The sequence below is a fragment of the Panthera leo genome, chromosome A1 (genome assembly GCF_018350215.1).
Source record: "Panthera leo isolate Ple1 chromosome A1, P.leo_Ple1_pat1.1, whole genome shotgun sequence".
Lineage (NCBI taxonomy): Eukaryota > Metazoa > Chordata > Mammalia > Carnivora > Felidae > Panthera > Panthera leo.
The window spans coordinates 15,702,208-15,724,479 of record NC_056679.1 but is presented as its reverse complement, the minus strand read 5'-3'; the positions used below and the strand labels follow the sequence as shown (position 1 = coordinate 15,724,479).

Here is a 22,272-nt window from a genome sequence, read left to right as displayed (position 1 = left end):
ATATATCACACTGGTTGATTTGTAAATATCGAACCACCTTTGCAACCCAGAAATAAATCCCACTTGATTGTGGTGAATGATTTTTTTAATGTATTGTTGAATTCTGTTTGCTAGTATTTTGTTGAGGATTTCTGCATCTATGTTCATCAGAGATATTGGCTTGTAGTTCTCTTTTTTTGTGGTGTCTTTATCTGATTTTGGTATTAGGGTAATACTGGTCTCAAAATAAATTTGGAAATTTTCCTTCTCTCCTACTTTTTGGAATAGTTTGAGAAGAATAGGTATTAACTATTCTTTAAATGTTTGGTAAATTTGCTTGTGAAGTCATCTGGTCTTGGACTTTTTTGTTGGGACTTTTTTTTATTATTGTTTCAATTTCTTTGCTGGTTGTTGTTCTGTTCAAATTTTCTATTTCTTCCTATTTCAGTTTTGATAAATTATATGTTTATAGGAATTCATCTATTTCTTCTAGGTTATCCAATTTGTTAACATATAGTTTTTCATAATACAGAATCTGAACTTTAACTGATGTTCAACACTGCCCTTTCTAAGACCTCTAAAATGAAAAACATTCCATTTGAAGTCATCTGAAAATTCCACAATTATACAAAAAGGAATCTGTAAATTATGTTAAATCTGAGCAAAATCCACCCAGTCTGGCAGCAATAACTCTAGCAGAAGAGAATTTTGGGGATCCTTACAACTCTAATGTATATATGGCAACCTGTTCTATAGAGTAGGAGAGGGATATTGTCTGAAACTATACTCTGACTATCAGTGGGCTCCCCCACTCCAGATCTACAAAGTTAAAGCAGATAATCTAAGTAACATAATTTTGAGCTTTCATTAAAAACAAAAGACAGGGGCTTCTGGGTGGCTCAGTCAGTTGAGCATCCAACTCTTAATTTGGGCTGAGGTCACGATCTCATGGTTCGTGAGATCGAGCCCCACATCAGGCTTTGGGCTGACAGTGCAGAGGTTGCTTAGGATTCCCTCTCTCCCTCTCTCTCTTCCTCTCTCTCTCTCTCTCCTTCTCTTCCCCTCCCCTGCTTGTGCTCTCTATCAAAATAAATAAATAAAAACTTTTATAAAAGCAAAAGACAATAGTATTTTAAATGGCCGAGCATTATAACCTGGTAAAGAAGTTATGGGAATAATCAAAATGCACAGTTTCTAAGTGTCTAGGCAAACCAGAGCCCTGATGCCTAGGAGAGAAGCAAGTCAGATATTAGTAACCAAAATTTTTCTAAATTCTTTTAATGCAAACAGTTTGTCAAATAAAATGAACATAGTCTGGATATGCATAACTTCCAATTTCTTAAGGAAACCATGCAGAAAAATCCAGGAAGACTTTCCCAGAAATAAATCAAAGCTTTACCAATGACATTCACTACTGAAATGTGGGACAGAATATAAGGCCAAAGAAGAGGCAGAACTATAAAATAGTTTATTTCAGAAGCCAGAGTTATTGTAAATAGATTTGACATTTGGAATTTGAAGACTATTATGGAAACATATGGCTTAAAATATCACATTCTCTTCAAGGGTCCTAAAGTTTCAAATAAAGTAGTTAAATGCTCTGTGCAACACAAAATACTTCATATGTGGCCTGAAAGAATAGGTTTGATCATGCTACTAATTCCTTCCAGTTCCACATACACACCTCTGTTGCATACCATTGGGCACAGGTTGCAATAATTGTAACTGGTTGTCAGTTATCTAACCCCCCGCCAAAAGTCACTAAAAACCCTGACATGTTATTAGAAATACAAGAAAGAACAGTACTAATGTGTATAAAAGAGAAAATGTTATAAACAAAAGACCAGCCCAGAGTTTTAGAGCAGTGAAACTACTCTGTATGACACTATTATAATGTATACATGTCATTACACATTTGTCAAAACACATAGAATGTACAGCGCCAAGAGTGAACCCTAAAGTAAACTATGGACTTTGGGCGATAATGTTGTGTCATTGTAGGTTCATTGAATGTAACAAAGGAACCACTGGTAGGAGATGTCCAAAGTGGGGGAGGCTATGCATGTGGGTATAGGGGATATGGGGACTGTCTGTATTCTCCATTCAACGTTTTTGCTGCGAACTTAAACTGCTCTAAAAATTAGTCTTAAAAAAAATAAAAAATAAAATAAGACAAACTAACAAACAAAAAAACATTAGACCATGGGTGATTGATGGGGCCATAAGTCCAGAGACAATGTCTTAAAGAAACTGAAGTCTGAAGCTCCATTCAGCTACCTTCTACTTGGTCGCTCCATTATGCCAAAGTATTCACTGAATATTTCCATCTGCCTCCTCCTCCTACTCCTTATGCTGTTTCCACTGTGTTGACTACTTTTAAAAACATATTAAGTGTGTCCATTCCAAAAGGAAATAGTCACTGAATAATGAGTTAGTAAAATAGATTAGTGAGATTTTTAATTGCCAAATTTAAAAGCAATTAGTGTTTACCCTACAAAAATTCATCTTCAATTATTTCCCTTTTGTTGCGATGCATGGGTGCTCAGTTGGTTAAATGTCTGACACTTGATTTTAGCTCAGGACATGATCTCACATTTCGTGAGATCGAGAACCACATCGAGCTTGTGCTGACAGCAAGGAGACTGGGATGTTCTCTCTCCTCTCTCTCTGCCCCTCCCCCCACTCACACACACACACACACACACACACACACACACACATACACACTCTCTCTCTTTCTCAAAATAAATGAACATACATAAATAAAATAAATAAATAAATAAATAGAATTATTTCCCTTTTGTAATAAAGATTACCATAGCAAGCAGTAATTTTAGCATTTATAGAAAAAGCTCAAAGCTGTGTAATGGATACATACATAAAGGATTGTTGTATTATCTATTTTTGTAACTGTTTGAAATTCTCCTTAATACAAAGTTTTTTTAAAGGATCAACTATAAAGTATATACTGGCTTAATGTACCAATAACTGTATAAATTAACTTGATTGCTATGATATTATGTTAAAGATATTTTATATTCTATATCACCATCATCTGAAAATATAGCATAGTATTTAAGAATATGAATTTTTGGAAATCAGATTGTTTCAATCTGATTTGCATTCTACCTACTCCAGCTGTGGTAACCTCGCAAAAGTTGAGTTCTACTCTGTAGGTGGAGAGAAAGATTTCAAAGATTCACAATTCAGAGATTAAAAAACTATTCCCTATTCTAGTGTATTTCTAAGTTAAATATTTAGAAATTACAAAGAATTTTCAAAAATAGAAGGAATTATACAATCCTTTCATGGCCTCTTAAGCCTAATTAAATGACCTAAAGAAAGCCTTATTGAATTAATCAGTCAGTTTTCAATAATGTCCTGGATTTTACTTCCCACTAGGCCTTCTGGCAGCAGCTCTTTGCAGGTATACAGTCTCACGCTTAGCCAGGGATATGGGGATTTGGGGGTCTTCTCCAGTCCCTCCTGGATGGATATGCGGAGACCTTACCAAAGCTCTTATTTCCCTTATCTCCCTGTTAAATTTCAGGCCAGTCTGCTAGTCCACTGCTTACCGCAACCCCGTGCTACCTGAACCATTGGTCATCCTCCTTCATTTGCCACCAAAACCAGTACTTTTATTGACAACACTGTTGAACGTGAGGTTTGTCTCCACTCTGCTCCTACCAAGTGAATCCCTTGTGGCAACGAAGCTGCTGGCTTTCTTGTTTTGCAGTGCTCTGTACATTTCTGCTCAGATCAGCATGGGTGTGGGTGTGGATGGGAGAAGCCCCAGGCAAAAATGCCAGACTCCCACTGTTCTTGTTTGACATTCAGTATTTTTTTCATAAATAATTGCTTCTCAACTTGTACGACTTTGGTCAATTCAGAAGTCCTGAAGTGGTTGTTTTTAAGCCTTGAAATTTTATCCGATTTTATCCAATTTTATTTATATAATGCTTTATCAGAAAACAGAATCAAATATATGACATTTTATCACAGAAAGTTAATAGTAGGGCATATTCTAAATTGTCTAACTGGTAGTCATTATTATTAGCATTTTGTTTTGCGGATCACAACAAATACATACAAAATAAATATTCACCTAATCTCAATAAATATTAGCCCTCTTCTATACAATATTTAAATGTTTCTTATCTAGGGCCTCCTGGGCAGCTCAGTTGGTTAAGCGGCCAACTCTCGATTTCAGCTCAGGTCATGATCTCACAGGTTCATTAGTTCAAACCCCACATCCGGCTCTGTGCTCACAGTGCAGAGCCTCCCTCTCCCTGCCCCTCCCCCACTCATGCTCACTCTCTGTCTCTCAAAAATAAATAAACATTAAAAATTTTTTTAAATACATGTTTTTTATCTAAAGTTTATATGGAGGCCCTTTCCTATATAATATTTCTCTACAATCTTTATATGTTTATGTTATATGTTTCCATACAATGTTTACATGTTTCTATATGATGTTATATATTCATTTAATCTCAATAAAATATTGGCTCTTTTCTATATAATGTTTATAGTCCCTAACAGTTAAATTATTCAAGTTCCTCAAGACACAAGGATTCTGAAAGTTGGTAATGAACAATAATTCATTATTCTGAAACTCTTTCACCCCAAAACAAGTCCTTTTTGAAGGATGATTAGAATCCTTTTTTCAAAAGCAGGATTCTAGAAATGTACTTTTAGTGAGAATGAATGATGGTTGGAGAAGATAAAAAACTCTCTATGAACATAATTATAAGAAACCAGGTTAAGACTACAAAAATAAATATATTTGACTACAGAACCCAGAATTATCAAAAATATTTGTGGTCTGCCAGACTATAGTGTTAAAAAGAAACTTATTGGGATTAAGTGCAAACTCGTGTCTACATATTTAGGGTGCACTAAGCTGTATTTCAGCCAATCCTTTCATCTTCTATGCCATTATCTGTCCTGATCACAGTCAAGCTAATCACAAAATGAGCCCACAAAATAAGTAAGACAGTTTTATTGAGTAGATCACACATACTCCACCTCAATCATTTTTGACATCTTGACATAGTTTTAACCTACAACTTTCTTTTTAACTATAGGAAATAACTTTGTTAGAACATGAGCACAATCAGCTGAAAGGAAATTGGAAGATGTAGTAAGTGTGATATTATGTTATGAACTGCTGTCATGTAATTTTTCTGATCCTTTGAATAAAGTAACATAATTTGTCAGAATGTGTTCTCATAATAACCTGCCAACAAACTGGATGAGCTTAAGAAATAAAGTAACCGCCTGCACCGAAAAGTTAAAAGAGTATTAATTCCTTACCGCTGTGGAAGGAAGTGAAGAAAGATGTCAAAATTTCAACATCTTCAGAGCAACCAAGAAAAAAAGGTAATAAATTTTAAGGCTTACATTGCATCTTCCATTCTCAATAGAGTAAAATTTGTATTGAAAAGTCCTTTTTTTCAGGGCACCTGGGTGGCTCAGTTGGTTATGCATCCAACTCTTGATTTCGGCTCAGGTCATGATCTCACAGTTCATGGGATTGAGCCCTGCATCAGGCTCTGTACTGATAGCACAGAGCCTGCTGGGGATTCTTTCTCTCCTTCTCTCTCTGCCTCTCCCTCACACGCTCTCTCTCTCTCAAAATAAATCAATAAAAGTAAAAACTTAAAAATAAAATAAAATTATATAAAAAGATCCTTCTTTTCAAATAAATGTATTGCCAAGTTTCAAAATGAGAGAACAGATGCCAAACAATGGACAGAAAATGTTCTTTCTTGAAGAAAAGAAATCCAGCACATTGCAATGTGGCCCTCTGCTGCTATTTTTCAATACTACACGAAAAAGACTAATTTCCAGTGGTGTCTCTTTGCAGGGTCAATACTTCAACAAAGTTTTAAGGAAAAAATGACTTAAATCCTTCCAACAAAGTGTAGTCACTTACAAGATTTTTTTAAAAATCGAAGTGATTGATTCAGTGTGATGTTATTCTGAACACAGTGTCTGAGCTACATTAAATACCTTAGTGACAGCACTATTCATTTAAGAGCAGATTTTCATTATTTATGTTCCATTTCAATATTTCCAAAAAGAGATTATATTCATACCAAATGGTTTCTACAATAACAATAGTTCATCCAATGCTATGGGGAAAAAACATTTTTTTTTTAATTAGAAAGAAACTTGTGTCTCACAATGCCATTCCTAATAATATCTTCATTTTCTAGGAAAACATCACAAATAGTCTAGAAAATAAACTCAAAAACTCATCTAAGACTAAACTCAATGCAATTTGACCATCACTTTTAAATTGCCAAGACTGAGGGGGGACTTACTGGGAAGTGAATAAAGCCTCACATGCATGGTCCCTGGGGTGCCTGGAGTCGCCAAGAGCTGCAAAGTATCCTAGGTGAGGAGAAGCCAGGTTGGCAATACAGACTCTTCTATGTAAGCATTTCTGGTAAATTGCCTCAAGATACCTTAGGAAAAAAAAAAGAGATCTGAACCTCCAAGTTCAAGTAAATTGTCATGATTTCTTTTCCTATGTTAAATATGGCATACCTTTTTTTTTTAATGTTTGTAGTTTTTCTTTTTTTTCTTTTTCTTAAAAGGGGCCAGAAAAAAAAAAATGTGTAAGCTCACAACCCACAAAACCTGAATCTGCCTTTAGGTAGAACAATTTACCCAACACAGTCCATACAAAAAATGTTATTTTACTTTCGATGGGAACATCTTACATTAATAGGAAAAAATGGTTTTAATGACAATTTTGAAACCAAGACTAAATAGTAGCTTAAAAAGGCATTGGTAAAAAATACTTTATACAATTTTTAAGGGGAAGAAAGAAGATTAGTATCTGCCCAACAGTGAAGCTCTCTAGCATTCAGAAATCTCTAGCTTTTGATATCTAGGTAGTGTTCAAGAGCACTGGCTGTGGAGTCAGGCAATCCTGGATTTCAGTCCTGAATACATCACTCTATTGTTATGTTAACTTTAGCAAGTTAATTGTGTCTTACAAATGTAGGCATTTAACAACTATTTGTTAAATAAATATATGAATCAATTCTACACAAAAACTTCAATTTAGCAAATACAGTAGTTCAATTTATTTCATTAAAAAATGATTTGTCGGGGCGCCTGGGTGGCGCAGTCGGTTAAGCGTCCGACTTCAGCCAGGTCACGATCTCGCGGTCCGTGAGTTCGAGCCCCGCGTCAGGCTCTGGGCTGATGGCTCGGAGCCTGGAGCCTGTTTCCGATTCTGTGTCTCCCTCTCTCTCTGACCCTCCCCCGTTCATGCTCTGTCTCTCTCTGTCCCAAAAATAAATAAAAAACGTTGAAAAAAAAATTAAAAAAAAAAAAAATGATTTGTCGCATATCTGTTAGGTGAAAGGTATTGGGCAAAAGGGGAAGAAGGAGTACAAGAGTTCAAGCAAAGCATTGTTTGAGGATTTCTATTTGTATTTGATGAGATGGGAAAAGACTTCTTGGAGCACAAAGCACTTAAAGATGAAGCCTTGAAAAACTGTTACAATCAGACCCGGTTGACTGAAAAGGTGGATCAGGCTGGAAGCATTTCAGCTGAGGGAACAATATCCTAAGCCAAGACCCAGAGACAAGAAAGGAGAGATCTAAGTGTTCTGGGAAGTCAGCAGCTCTGCTAGCGTGAGGTTTAGAGAATTCAGGGAAGACTGGGCTGGAAACAAACCAGGGTCATACCACCACTTCGGTTAACAATGCTCCCCATTCTGGGGGCGCCTGGGTGGCTCAGTTGGCTGAGCATCAGACTTAGGCTCAGGTCATGATCTCATGGTTCCTGAGTTTGAGCCCCACATTGGGCTCTGTGCTGACAGCTCAGAGACTGCAGCCTGCCTCAGATTCCATGTCTCCCTCTCTCTCTGCTCATCCCCTGCTCGTACTCTGTGTCTCTCAAAATTTAATAAACATTATAAAAAAATTTTTTTAAATAATGCTTCCCATTCTGAAAATGCTCACAAAATTCCTTATCAGTGAAAGTCCACACAAGCACCATTATAAATTACATTTGGCCCTCTTTCATAGACATGCCTTTAACTGATACAAAGAAATATGGGACTTAGGACAAATTTTTATTAAACAATAATTAATCCCAGTTCCAGATCTGAAAAAGAATTTTATTTTTTTAATTCACACTTTCATCAAAAACTGGACTATCTGTAACTTTAATTTTTTTTAAGTTTATTTATTTATTTTGAGAGAGACGGAGACAGCATGGGTGGGGGAGGGGCAGAAAGAGGGAGACAGAATCTCAAGCAGGCTTTGTGCTGTCAGCATGGAGCCTGATGCAGGCCTCAAACTCACTAAACTGTGAGATTATGACCTGAGCCGAAAGTAAGAGTCAGATGCTTAACCAACTGAGCCACCCAGCGCCCCAACTATCTGTAACTTTTAAATACTGACTTCTGCCATACAGAAATCATTTGAAGTTTAAGGTTTATGTTAAAGCCATTGATTTGAAAGACTGGAAGAGAAGGAAACAATGGACACTGTTCTAGTAGGCCATTAGGAGGAAAACTGTTCTCAATGTCATCAACAAAAATAAAGGGATAAATGAAAGAAAATGTCATTCTTGTTGGTATAATACATAAAGTAATGGCCTCCAGTCCAACTTGAGTTCCAAACTGTCTTCGACCACTTGTCAGTAGTGTGATCTTGGACAATTCTTCTAACTTCTCTATGCCTTGGTTTCCACTTCTGTAGAATAAGAAGGGCAACCACAATAGCAATACTTGCCTGTGGTACATTATAATACTATCTGGCCATGGGAGGAGTATACATTTTCACACATTCTGTCTTTGGACCTGGACATATGACATGCTTTGTCCAATGTAATGTGACATTTGTCCTAATCCTTTGCTATTATAACACACCCATAAGGGGGCTGCTCTTTCAGCCTGGATTCTAGAATGAAGAGCACTCAGGAAGCAGACATGCACTGATTTATAGCCTCCATAAAACATAAATGACAAACTTCATTGCTGTAAACCACTGAGATTAGAGGGTTGTTACTGTTGCAAAGCCAAGTAATACAATGCACTACCCACTTCACATATTTGTTATAAAGACTGAATAAAACAATATCTTTTAAAAGACTTTATAACCTTTTATGCCCTCCCATACCTCACACTAGCTCCTTCTCTTACCTAAATTGTCGCAGATTAGAATATTTAGGAACATAGGGGTGCCTGACTGGCTCGGTCAGTTTAAGCATCCAACTCCTGATTTCAGCTCACGTCATGATCTCACAGTTCCTGATATCGAGGCCCACTTCAGGCTCTGTGCTGACAGTGCAGGGCCTGCTTGGGATTCTCTCTCTCCCCCTCCTCCACTCATGCTCACATGCTCTCTCTTCCTCAAAAATAAACAAACATGTTTTTTAAAAAGAAGAAGAAAATTTAGGAACATAACTTGTGATGTGAGAGAGTAAGGAAGATGAAAATGCCAACTATCAAAGCTGCACCTCCCTCTCCAGCCCCTGTGCCAATGCCTCCCCAAATTCAATGCTACTGTCCTACTAGCAGAAATTCGTCTCCTTACCATAACTCATAAAACAAAATAAGCTTAGGTTTTTTGTTATTTGTGTTGTGAATTCCCATGAGAATACTGAAGGGAAGATATGTCTTTAAAATGATACAGTTTTTATGCTAGTGTGTATCCCAATTTTTCTGAGAAAGTGCTCAGAGCCACTTATGTCTGGTTCCCTTCTGTATTTTCATTAAATTTTACTTAAATCTTTGTTTAGCCACAGAGTGATACCAGAGCTTCTATGTGGAATCTTGTTTATACTTAAAGGATTCCATGGAAAGAAAAAAAAAAAAAAACAACACTGAAAAAGGAAACTTTTTTTAAAAAGACATTTCATTTAACTAACAGAAAGACAAAAACAAAAACAAAAAACTTTGACAAAACTGAATAAAGAAGTAACCACAGAAATGGCAGAGAAAAGGCCTAAGAGATGGTACCATGATTTGCAATAAATCACACAGAGGTAATGGCTAGGGAAGCAGGTGAGCCAATAATTGGATCAGAAAACAAAACTATCCTTATTATTCAAGCCCTTGGCACTCCCATTTCTGCATGAAGTTGAAAGAACATGAGCCTCAGAGTTATACAAGCCCAGGCAGTTTTGAATCCCAGTTCAGCCACATTCTCTGTATAACCTTAGACCAGCTACATACTTTGAGACATACTTTCCTTATTCAGTAAAGGAAAATAACAGTTATTTTCCCTTACCCAGTTAGGGGGAATAACAGCTACCTCATAGGATTGTGGTATTAGATGGAATAAGGTGAGTGGAGCACCTAACATAGTACTTGAACAATAACAGCTTCTCAAAATTTATGTCTTAGCTCTTTACCATTAACTCCTCTTTTTCCCATTCCCTGAACTAATCTTCAGCAACACATGTGCAAATGCTTTTGTTCCCAGGTTGGGAATCTCCTGTAGAGTAATAAATTATAATCTAACACATAAAGACAGAAGATATTTTATGCTGTAAAGCTAAGAGGTTTTTTTTAAGTATGCACACATTTATATGCAATTTTTTATCTTAATATATTTACAGCTTTACATTGGTCACACACACACATACACACACACCCACACGCACACATACACAACCACATCTGAAATATGTAGAAATAAAATGACACATTTTCCAAATAAAGCTGCATCATCAGTTCTGTATTTCTCTGACTTCCAACTTTGAAACCCCCAGGAATTACAAAAGAGAGAGACAGACACTCACCCGTCAAGAGGTCATATTGAGTGATTCCAAGGAACATTAGAAAACCTATACTGAATCCAAGTTTTAACTGCCAGATTTTTAACTCCTGGCTACAGTTCCCATGTATGATATAATTTAGAAACAGTTTAGGCACAGGAGAATCACAGGATTTAAAACATTGTGTCCCTCAACATGTAAAATATTAACGGAAAATCCAGACAAGTCATAAATTGTTATAAAGAAATTAAGAAACAAAAAGAAATTTGCAAAATGGCAGGGATACCTTTTAAAGCATAAGGGAAAAGAAGGAATGATGGCTCCTTTATTAATGCATAAGTTGAGTGGAACCTCCAAAGTCCTTCACACCTTTCCCTTCAGGCATCTTCTACCTCAAGGATACCTTAGGTCCATTATGAGTGACTAGAGGGACAGAGCTAGAGGGACAGAGCAGCCAAGTATGTTGCTACTTTTCCAGTCGGAGATGGATCACAGAAGTTCAGACACATACCCTTTTTACCCCAATCTAGTAGTACCAGCATCACTATCCACAACACTTGAGCATACATACAGACTTATTCATAAGCATCTTGATAAAAAAGTTCTGAAAGCTTCCCACTGCATTTCTTCGAGCTCATTTGATGATTCTTGGTTTGAGATTTGACTCAAAAATTCTAGATAAGATTTATTTTTACCTATAAGTCTCATCTTTACCTCTAAAATCCAATGTAGTCAATCTGTTATCCCTATTATGGAAAGAGAGGACTAAAACAACACAGGACAACTTATCAAATTATACAAACCAGTTTTTTTCTACCTCTGCTAACATTAGACATGTTCTGATACATAAAACTCATCTGGACGTAGCAATCATGCCACAATTAAACAGTGGAGAGATTAGGCTACAGTCATGTTTCAGCATAGTTCATTCATATTTTCATTTGTTCATTCAACATTTATTTATTAAGCACATACTATATTCCAAATATTTGCTCCAAATGTTTCATTTGCTGGGGTTGTATAAGTGAGTAGATGAAAACTCCCTTCATGGAATCTATACCGTAGCAGGGGCAAATAATAAAAAGAAATAAGTAAATTAAATTATTTAGAAGATGATAATTATTGTGATGAAAAATAACACATGAATTATAGGTAGAGCCAACAAGAGGAGAAAGAGAGAGAGGCAAGTCAAAAATGACTTCTTAATGTTTGGGCTGGGTAACTAGGAGGAAGTTACCATAAACTGAGATGGGAAAGACCCTGGCAGTGCCTGTTCTGGGCGGGTCAAGATCAAGAGTTTGGTTTTGGGGGTCCCTGGGTGGCTCAGTCGGTTGAGCGTCTGACTTCAGCTCAGGTCATGATCTCACAGCTCGTGAGTTCGAGCCCCTGCCAGCTGTGTGCTGACAGCTCGGAGCCTGGAGTCTGCTTCGGATTCTGTGTCTTCCTCTCTCTCTGCTCCTAACCCACTTGCATTCTGTCTCCATCTCTCTCAAAAATAAATAAACATTAAAAAAAAAAAAGAGCTTGGTTTTTCATATGTTAAATCTGAGATGCCTGAGAGACGCAGATATCTAATTGGAAATGCCTACGGGGATGCCTAGTAGGCAGCAAATTCAATTGACTCCTCCTTTATAGTTATTTGGCTTTATCTACCTCCAAGGGGTCCTTTAATGGTCTCCTTTGCCCTTCAGCCCAAGCTAAGTACTTCCCCCTTTCCTCACTTGTAGGGGATTGAGAGAGAACAAATACTTCCATTGCTGATTCCATCTGTGATTCAAGATTTCTTCCATGCTTTGCTTAGGTAACTGTTCAACAGCACTGTGAAATCTAAAACATAGTAAGGGACAAGCAGAAAAAACTTAGAGACTGAATCATCCTGGAAATAACTTGGAATTTTAAAATCATAAGCAAAAACACTCTTGAAATACAGTGGAAAACCAGCTATGGCTGAAACACTGCCACTATTAAGACCACTATTTGGTGTGAGATATTTGTATAATGCATATTTTATAAGATCAAATCATTTCCTGTATTTATTATTAAACTAATGCATTTCAGCTGCTGTATCTTCTGGTTTACAAATCATCAGGAGCTTGGGACATTCATGTTCATGTGAAGAGCCAAAAACGATGTCATTCCCCAAATTAAAAACTGACCTTATTAGGAACAAACATAAATATGATGAGCAAAGAAGCAAACCACTAACTTAGCCTTGCCTATAGGCCTGTAAAGTTTCTACAGGGTGAAGCTCCAACAAGGAGCAACAGACGAACCCTCCGTTTTAAATTAGATGACAATTCTAATCCATGAGCATGGAATGTTTTTTGTTAAATGTCTATACTACCCAAAGCAATCTACACATTCAAAGCAATCCCTATCAAAATGACATCAGCATTCTTCACAGAGCTAACACAAACAATCCTAAAATTTGTATGGAACCAGAAAAGACCCTAAATAGCCAAAGCAATCCTGAAAAAGAAAACCAAAGCTGGAGGCATTACAACTCCAGACTTCGAGCTGTATTACAAAGCTGTAATCATCAAGGCAGTATGATACTGGCACAAAAACAGACATAAAGATTTATGGAACAGAATAGAGAACACAGAAATGGACCCACAGATGTATGGCCAACTAATCTTCGGCAAAGCAGTTAAGAATACAATGGAAGGACGACAGTCTCTTCAGCAAATGGTGCTGGGAAAACTGGACAGTGACATGCAGAAAAATAACACTGGACCATTTCTTATACCATACACAAAAATAAATTCAAAATGGATGAAAGACCTAAATGTGAGACAGGAAACCATCAATATCTTAGAGGAGGAAACAGGCAGCAACCTCTTTGACCTTGGCTACAGCAACTTCTTACTTGACATATCTCCAGAAGCAAGGGGAACAAAAGCAAGAATGAACTTCTGAGACCTCATCAAGATAAAAATCTTCTGCACAGTGAAGGAAACAGTCAACAAAACTAAAAGGCAACCGATGGAATGGGAGAAGATATTTTAAAATGACATATTGGATAAAGCATTGGTATCCAAAATCTATAAAGAACTTATTAAACTCAACACCCCAGAAACAAATAATCTAGTCAAGAAATGGGCAGAAGACATGAATAGACACTTTTCCAAAGAAGACATCCAGATGGCTAACAGACATGAAAAGCAGCTCAACATCACTCATCATCAAAGAAATACAAATCAAAACAATGAGGTACCACCTTACTCCTGTCACAATGGCTAAAGTGACCAACTCAGGAAATAACAGATGTTGGCAAGGATGCAGAAAAAGGGGAACACTTTTGCACTGTTGGTGGGAATGCAAAGTGGTGCAGCCACTCTGGAAAAAAGTATAAAGGTTCCTCAAAAAATTAAAAATAGAGTTACCCTATGACCCAGAAATTCCTCTACTAGGTATTTATCCAAAGGATACAGGAGTGCTGACTCTAAGGGGCACATGTACCCCAATGTTTATAGCAACATTATTGACAATAGCCAAATTATGGAAAGAGCCCAAATGTCCATCAACTGATGAATGGATAAAGAAGATGTGGTGTGTGACTACACAACAGACTATTACTTGGCAATCAAAAAGAATGAAATCTTGCCACTTGCAACATTACGGGTGGAACTAGAATGTATTATGGTAAGCAAAATAAGTCCATCAGAGAAAGACAAATATCACATGGTTTCACTCATATGTGGAATTAAAAAAAAAAAAATGACAGATGAACATAGGGGAAGGGAAGGAGAAATAAGATAAAAACAGAGAAAGCAAACCATAAGAGAAAACAAACTGAGAATTGCTGGAGGGAAGGTATCGGAATGGGCTAAATGAGCGATGGGCATTAAGGAGGGCACTTGTTGGGGATGAGCACAGGGTGTTATATAGAAGTGATGAATCACTGGGTTCTACTGAAACCAATACTACACTGTATGTTAACTTGAATTTAAGAAAATAAATTAAAAAATAATAAGGTGACAATTCTAGCATTTGTGTGGGTAAACATTTGTTCTGATATTCAGTACTTAAAGACACATAGTGTGGATCCTGCTTGCAATAGTATACATTTTGAATATAAAGAATAAAAATATGTGTAAGTCGATGGAATTCTTGAGCACTGTCATTACATCTCAAGATAAGCAAAAGGCTAGCTAACCTCCTCGGGCCTTTTACACTCCTTGATAAATGATACAGAGCAGCTTCCTCTCTGGTTTTAAACAGATTCCTTGCTCCTCTGTATGAGGAAACTCCCATCTGAACAAGACTACCCACTCTTCCCAATGTGCAGTTACACTAGTTAAGGCAAAACAAATAACAGGATAATGCAAGCAGTTATAATTGTGTCTAAATTATGCCTTATGTCTAAAATGGCAAATCTTGGAGCCTGAACAATTTGTTGCAATTCTCAGACAACTATTATCTCCAGAGAGCCTCGCTGTTTGTAATTAATGAGTCTATATTTTATTCACTTCAAGATTAATGAGATTCACAATTGCCATTTTTATAGTCCTATAGTAGGGTACAGTGGCTAAAAGTTCAGTTTCTGAGGCCAGAGTTCCATTCCAGGCCCAGCTCTGCCTCTTCTGGGCCAGGGGACCTTTGACAAAGCTACCTAAGCTCTCTATGCCCCAGTTTCTTTGTCTATAAAGTGAGGTCAGAAATAGGACCTTCCAATTGACTATTGTGTGGATCAAATAATAAATGACTCTTGACATTGTGACTGGCAAATAATTAATGCTCAGTAAAAAGGCTCAACCTTAGTATTTGTGGAGCCTGGAGACAAAGTGTAAGATACTATGTGATGAGAAAACAGCAATTTTGAGTTGCTGCCTAGCCATTTAACAGTGTAACAACCCTGTTCATACCTGGACACTGAGATAAGGACCTGAGCTTAAGTTTCCCACCCCATGGTCCTGCTTTGCTTTCCCCAGGGCACCTTTGAGGAAAGGGATCTAGAAAAATATTCCTGTGGCTGACGTCAGAGAAATTACTTCCTGTGATATTTTCTAGAATTTGTATGACTTCAGGTCTCAAATTCAATCCATTTTGAATTTTTTTTGTATATGGTGCAACAAAATAGTCCAGTTTCATTCTTTTAAATGTAGCTGTCCAGTTCTCCCAGGACCATTTATTGAAGACTATTTTCCCCATTGTATATTCTTGCCTCCTTTGTCATAGATTAATTCACCGTATAATCATGGGTTTATTTTTGGACTCTCTATTCTGTTTTATTGATCTATGTGTCTATTTTCATGCCAGTACCATACTGTTTTGACTACTATAGCTTTGTGGTATATCTTGAACTTTGGAATTGTGATACTTTCAGCTTTATTTTGCTTTCTCAAGATTGCTTTGACTGTTTGAGTCCTCTGTGATTCCATTCAAATTTTAGTATTATTTCTTCAAGTTTTGAGAAAAATGCTGTTGATATTTTGATAGAGACTTCATTGAATCTATAGATTGATATTCTAATTCTTCCAATCCATAAGCATGGACTATCTTTCCATTTGTTTGTGTCATCTTTAATTTCTTTCATAAGTGTTTTACAGTTTTCAGAGTTCAGCTCTTTCACCTCTTTGGTTAAGGTCATTCCTAGGTATTTTATTCTCTTTGGTGTAATTATAAATGGAGTTGTTTTCTTAATTTCCCTTTCTGCTACTATGTTATTAGTGTAGAGCAATGCTACCAACTTCTGGGTGAATTTTGCATCCTATAAGTTTACTGAATTATTACTTATGGTAATCTTTGGTGGCATCTTTAGGATTTTCTATGTATAGTATCATGTCATCTGCAAGCAGTAATAGGTTAACTTCTTCTTTACCAATATGGATGCCTCTTATTTCTTTTTTCTTTTCTGATTTCTGTAGCCATGACCTCCAGTACTATGTTGAATAAAAGTGGTAAGAGTGGACATACTTGTCTTGTTCCTAATCTTAGAGGAAAAGCTCTGTTTTTCACAATTAAGAATGATGTTAGCTGTGGATTGTCATATATAAGCTTAATATGTTGAGGTATGCTCCTTCTAAACCCACTTTATTGACAGTTTTTATCATGAATGGACGTTTTACTTTGTCAAGTGCTTTTTCTGTATCTACTGAGATGATCATATGATTTTTATCCTTTGTTTTGTTGATGTGGTGTATCATGTTGATTTGTGAATATCAAATCATCCTTGTAGCCCCAGAATAAATTCTATATGATCAATGAATGACCCTTTTAATGTAGTGTTAAATGTGGTTTGCTAATATTTTGTTAAAGATTTTTGCATCTGTGTTCATCAGGCGTATCAGCCTGTTTTCTTTTTTTGGGGTGTCTTTGTCTGGTTTTGGTATCAGGGTAATTCTGGCTCCATAGAATGTATTTGGAAGCCTTCCTTACCAAACATTTAAGAAGAGTTAAAACATATTCTCCTCAAACTATTCCCAGGGCACCTTCAAATAACCACTTGGAGCAGAGCACATGAAAAGTTAGTGACTGCCATCCCAACCACCTCACCACGTAAGAGGAGCTCTCCTTCTCCTGCTCCCTTATGACCTAGGATGGAGAACTGCCATTACCCCTGGCTCACTGTGCAACCCCCCACCCCTAATTTCTGGTATCTATAAGTAACAAATCTTGTGACTTTCCTTTCCTTTGTGTGACTATATTGAAATCACACCTTCAATCCAAAATGACCTCAGGGTTTTCATTTCCCCAAAGTGGGAGTTCAAACAATGACAGCTAGCTACCTGCTGACCCCAAGTGAGTGGTTCGTGCCTTTTCATTCACCAGGTCATAATCTGCATATTCTTAATTTAATACAGCAGCTATAGAGTCCCAACACAGACACTGTGTCAAAAAGATCCAAAGACAGACACTGGTCAAAGTGGTAAAGATATATTTTATGCAGAAACTATTATAATTAGGGGAAAAAGACTTTTTTTATATAACTCAGCTCAATTCTGAATACAAGAAGGATAAGTGGGAATCTATAGCCAAAGAGCTAGGTGAGGTGGTCAGTGGATGGAAAATCACTAAGAGGAGAAAGACATCATATTCTTGCTAAACTGACTTAACAGAAATCTTGCTGAAAGTAGGCCAAGGTGAAGAGATATCAAGGATGGGGAGATTCACCATAAACTGATTTAGCAGCAATCTTATTAAAGCTGGGCTATGCAGACCCAGCAAGAACTGGGGCCCGAGGTCAAAGGTTAGTCTACAAGGAGCCTAACTAAAGTTTGGTCAAGGAGGGAATTTTCATTAACACCATATATTTTATATTTTTATATTTTCTAAACATTTTAAATGTATATAAGCAAATCAATAAACAGGTAAATAAAGTATGTACTATTTATTATTGTACCTAATATACAGTACATATACATACAACATACATATATATTTATATAGTCTTATAGTAATCAAGGGCTCCTCCCAGCTCCATGCTAGAAAATGGCAATTAGGACAGAGCTAGAACCTTTCTCCTTAAGCAACAACTTCCCTTAGCTACCCCCTGGGCCTAACCATGTGCGCACCATGGGGTAGACCAGCCTCAGGAGGATGGAGACTGGGAAAAGACCCCAGAGCAGGCTCAAGAACTTTGGGCAGAGAATTCCAGGGTCTCAGAACCCACATCGGACTCCATGCTGGTCATGGAGCCTGCCTAAGATTTTCCCTCTCCCTCTCCCGCTGCCCCAACTCTGCTCATGCTCTCTGTCTCTCTGTTTCTGTCTCTGTCTCTCTCTCAAAAAGAAGAAGAAGAAGAAGAAGAAGAAGAAGAAGAAGAAGAAGAAGAAGAAGCAGCAGCAGCAGCAGCAGCAGCGACAACAGGGATTCAGAGAAAAGGCCATGTGAGAACACAATGAGAAGGTAGCCATTTACAAATCAAGGAAAGAACTTCTGGAGAAACCAAACCTGCCAACATCTTGATCTTGGGCTTCCAGCCTCTGAAACTGTGGGAAAATCAACTTCTTTTGTTTAAGCCACTCAGTCTGTGCTACTTCGTTATGGTAGCCCCAGCAAACTAATACACTTATCTTCACAGAGTTCTGGGAACCAGTTGGCTAGTTTCATTTTGCTTTAAGGAAATTACTACTGAGATAGTATTGTTGTTATAATTTATAATAATTATTGTCTCTGTTCCCCAGAGAATCAAAAGACAAAATTATCATTTAAATGCTAAGAAAAGCAATTCAGCATTACATCTCCCCTAGTAATGCTTATAAACAGGGTGACCCATAATTTATCATTTAAACTGAAACACTTTTGAGTGTGAAAAGGTGATTCTATTAATAATCATGCCAGGATAAACATATAAATTGAGGTTGATCCACAGCAAAAACATTTGGTCACTGTAGTTATAAAGTGCATTCATTAAATTTATTTTCAATAAACAATCGTTAAGAGCATATCAAGCACTAAAGTTGTAAAAATAATCTCTGCACCCAGAGAATTTACAATCAATTTCACAAAGCAGAAACAATTTTGTACACTTTAACCACAACTTTGAAACGACTTCTGTAGATACATGCTCCAGAAGATACAAGCTCAGATCAGGTACTAAATGAAGCTTTAGAAGAGAAGGGAGAGGAAGAGTGAGGGAAGATTGCCTTGAGGAGGTGAGTATTCTAAGAAGAGAAAAGAGCAAGTGTAAGACAAGGCGATGTATAAAAGAATGTGATCTCCAAACTCACAACCTCTGAAAACAGTTAAGTATTGGAGAAAGTAACAGAAGTGATACTGGAAGAACTACTGGAAGGCTGTATCACTAAGGAGCATATGCAACATTCTAAGAAATTTAGATTTTACCCTGGAGGATTTGTTGCAAACTGGTCAAAGCCAAGATGGCCATTTAAGAAATGCAAGTCCTTTTTAATTTTTTTCAGCTTTATTGAGGTACAATTTACAAATAAGATTACAATATAATCAATGTGGTGGTTTGCTATGCCTATACATTTTAAAGGATTATCCCCATCAAGTTAATTAACACATCCATCTCCTCGCATATTCACCTGTTTTTGTGTATGTGGCTAAAACACTTAAATTGTATCCTCTTACCAAATTTGAATTATACGATACAGTATTATCAACTGTAGTCACCATGGTATACATTATATCCTCAGACCTTATTCATCTTACACCTGTAAGTTTGTATCCTTTTACCAAACTCACCCCATCCCCTCATTCCCCAGCCCTTGGCAACAACCACCCTATTATTATGAATTTATTTTTTTTTTAATTTCACATCCAATGACACCATGCAGTATTTGTTTTTCTCTGTCTAGTTTATTTCACTTACTGCCTTCCAGTATCATCCATGATATCACCAATAATAAATTTTCCTTCTTTTTTAAGGCTGAAAAATATTGCATTATATGTGTGTAAATTTCTTTACCCATTCATCTGTTGATGGACATTTAGTTTGTTTCTATGTCTCAGCTACTGTGAACAAGGTTGCAGTGAATCTCAGAGGGCATATATCTCTTCAAGATAGTGATTTCATTTCTTTCAGGTACATATCTAGAAGTTGGATTTCTGCATAATATGATAGCTCTACCTTTAATTTTTTGAGGAATGTCTGTGCTGTTTTCCATAATAACTGCACTAGTTTATATTCTCACCAACAGTGTACAAGGGTTCCCTTTTCTGCACATTCTCGCCAGCATTTTTTTTAGAATAGCCTAACGGGTGTGAAGGGACATCTCATTGCAGTTTTAATGTGCATTTTCCAGATAATTCAAGATGTTAAGCATCTTTTCATGTACCTATTGGCCATATGTATGTCTTCTTTGGAAAAATGCATTTTCATGTTTTTTGCCAAATTTTTAATTGGATTATTTCTTTTTATGTTATTGAGTTGTAAATTGTATCTTTATATATTTTGGACATTAACCCGTGTCAGATAAGTGGTTTGCAAATATTTTCTCCCATTTATTAGGTTGATTCATTTATTATTTGATTGATGGTTTCCTTTGCTGTGCGGAGTTTTTTAATTTGATATAGTCAAACTATATCTTTTGTTGCCTTTGATTTTAGTGTCAAATTCAGAAAGATCCATGTTGATGCACTTACCTAATATGGTTTTTTTTTCTTTTAGGAGTTTTGTCATTTTGCAGCTCATGTTCAAGTATTTCATCCATATTTAGTTGACTTTTGTGTATGGTGAAAGAGTGATCCAGTTTCATTCTTTTTCATGTATTCAGTTTTTACAACACAATTTTTTGAAGAGACAATTCTTTCCCCATATTGTTGGTGCTTTGTTGAAAATAAATTGACCAAATATGCATGAGTTTATTTCTGGGCTCTCTATTCTGTTCACTGATCTCTGTGTGTTTTTATGCCAACCAGTCCATTTGGTCACTATAGCTCTATAATACAGTTTGAAATCAGGGTAGATGATTCCTCTAGCGATGTTTTCTCTCAAGATTGCTTTGACTATTCAGGATCCTTTGAGATTCCACACAAATTTTAAGATTATGTTTTTCTATTTCTATGAAAATTGCCATTGGAATTGTGATAGGCATTGTATCAAATCTGTAGATTGCTTTAGGTGGTACAGACATTTTATTTACCTATTTTTTTAATTTGTTAATGTTTATTTTTGAGAGAGAGAGAAAGAGACAGAGCATGAGTAGGGGAGGGGCAGAGAGAGAGAAAGACAGAATCCTAAGCAGCCTCCAGGCTCTGAGCTGTCAGCACAGACCCCAATGCGGGGCTCAAACTCATAAACTGTGAGATTATGACCTGAGTGAAAGTCAGACACTCAACCAACTGAGCCACCCAGGCACCCTAGTACAGACATTTTAATAATATCATTTTTCCAATCTATGAACACTGAATACCTTTCATATATTTTCATCTTCTTTAATTTATTTCATCAATGTTTTATAGTTGTTGGCACATAGATCTTTTACCACCTTGATTAACTTTATTCCTAGATATTTTATTCTTTTTGAGGAAGTAACAGATGGGATTATTTTCTTAATTTTTCTTTCAAATAGTTCATTGTTAATGCATAGAAACACAATTGATTTTTGGATGCTGAATTTTTATACTGCAACTTTACTGAATTTTTTATTCTAACAGTTTTTTTAGTAGAGTCTTTATCTAATGCAGCATCTTCAAACATCGCTCTGGTTAGCATTTCCAACACTATGTCGAATAAAAGTGGTAAAAATGGACATCCTTGGTTTGTTCCTGATCTTACAGGAAAAACTTTTAGCTCTTCAACACTGAGTTGATATTATCTGTCGGCTTGTCATATATGGCCTTTATTATGTTGAAATATACATACCTAATTTGCTAGGCATTTTTATCATGAAAAGATGTTAAATTTTATCAGATGGTTTTTCTACATCTATTTAGGTAACATATAATTTTTATATATCACATTTTTTAAACATGGTGTATCACATTTACTGATTTCTAGATGTTGAACAACCCTTGCATCCCAGGAATAAATACCACTTGATCATGGTGTTTGATCCTTTTAATATACCGTTGAATTTGGTTTGCTAATATTTTGTTGAGGATTTTTGCATTTCTGTTCATCAGTGACA

The 22,272-nt window shown here is 36.5% G+C and overlaps 1 long non-coding RNA gene across 2 annotated transcripts in view; it reads right to left on the bottom strand.

The window, feature by feature from the left end:
• Positions 1 to 22,272, bottom strand: part of LOC122198474 — a 250,733-nt gene that overhangs the window by 169,526 nt on the left and 58,935 nt on the right. For both annotated transcript variants that reach the window (XR_006193013.1, XR_006193031.1), the window contains exon 4: positions 6,309 to 6,452. This is a non-coding gene — a long non-coding RNA (uncharacterized LOC122198474). The remainder of the gene's footprint in view (positions 1 to 6,308; positions 6,453 to 22,272) is intronic.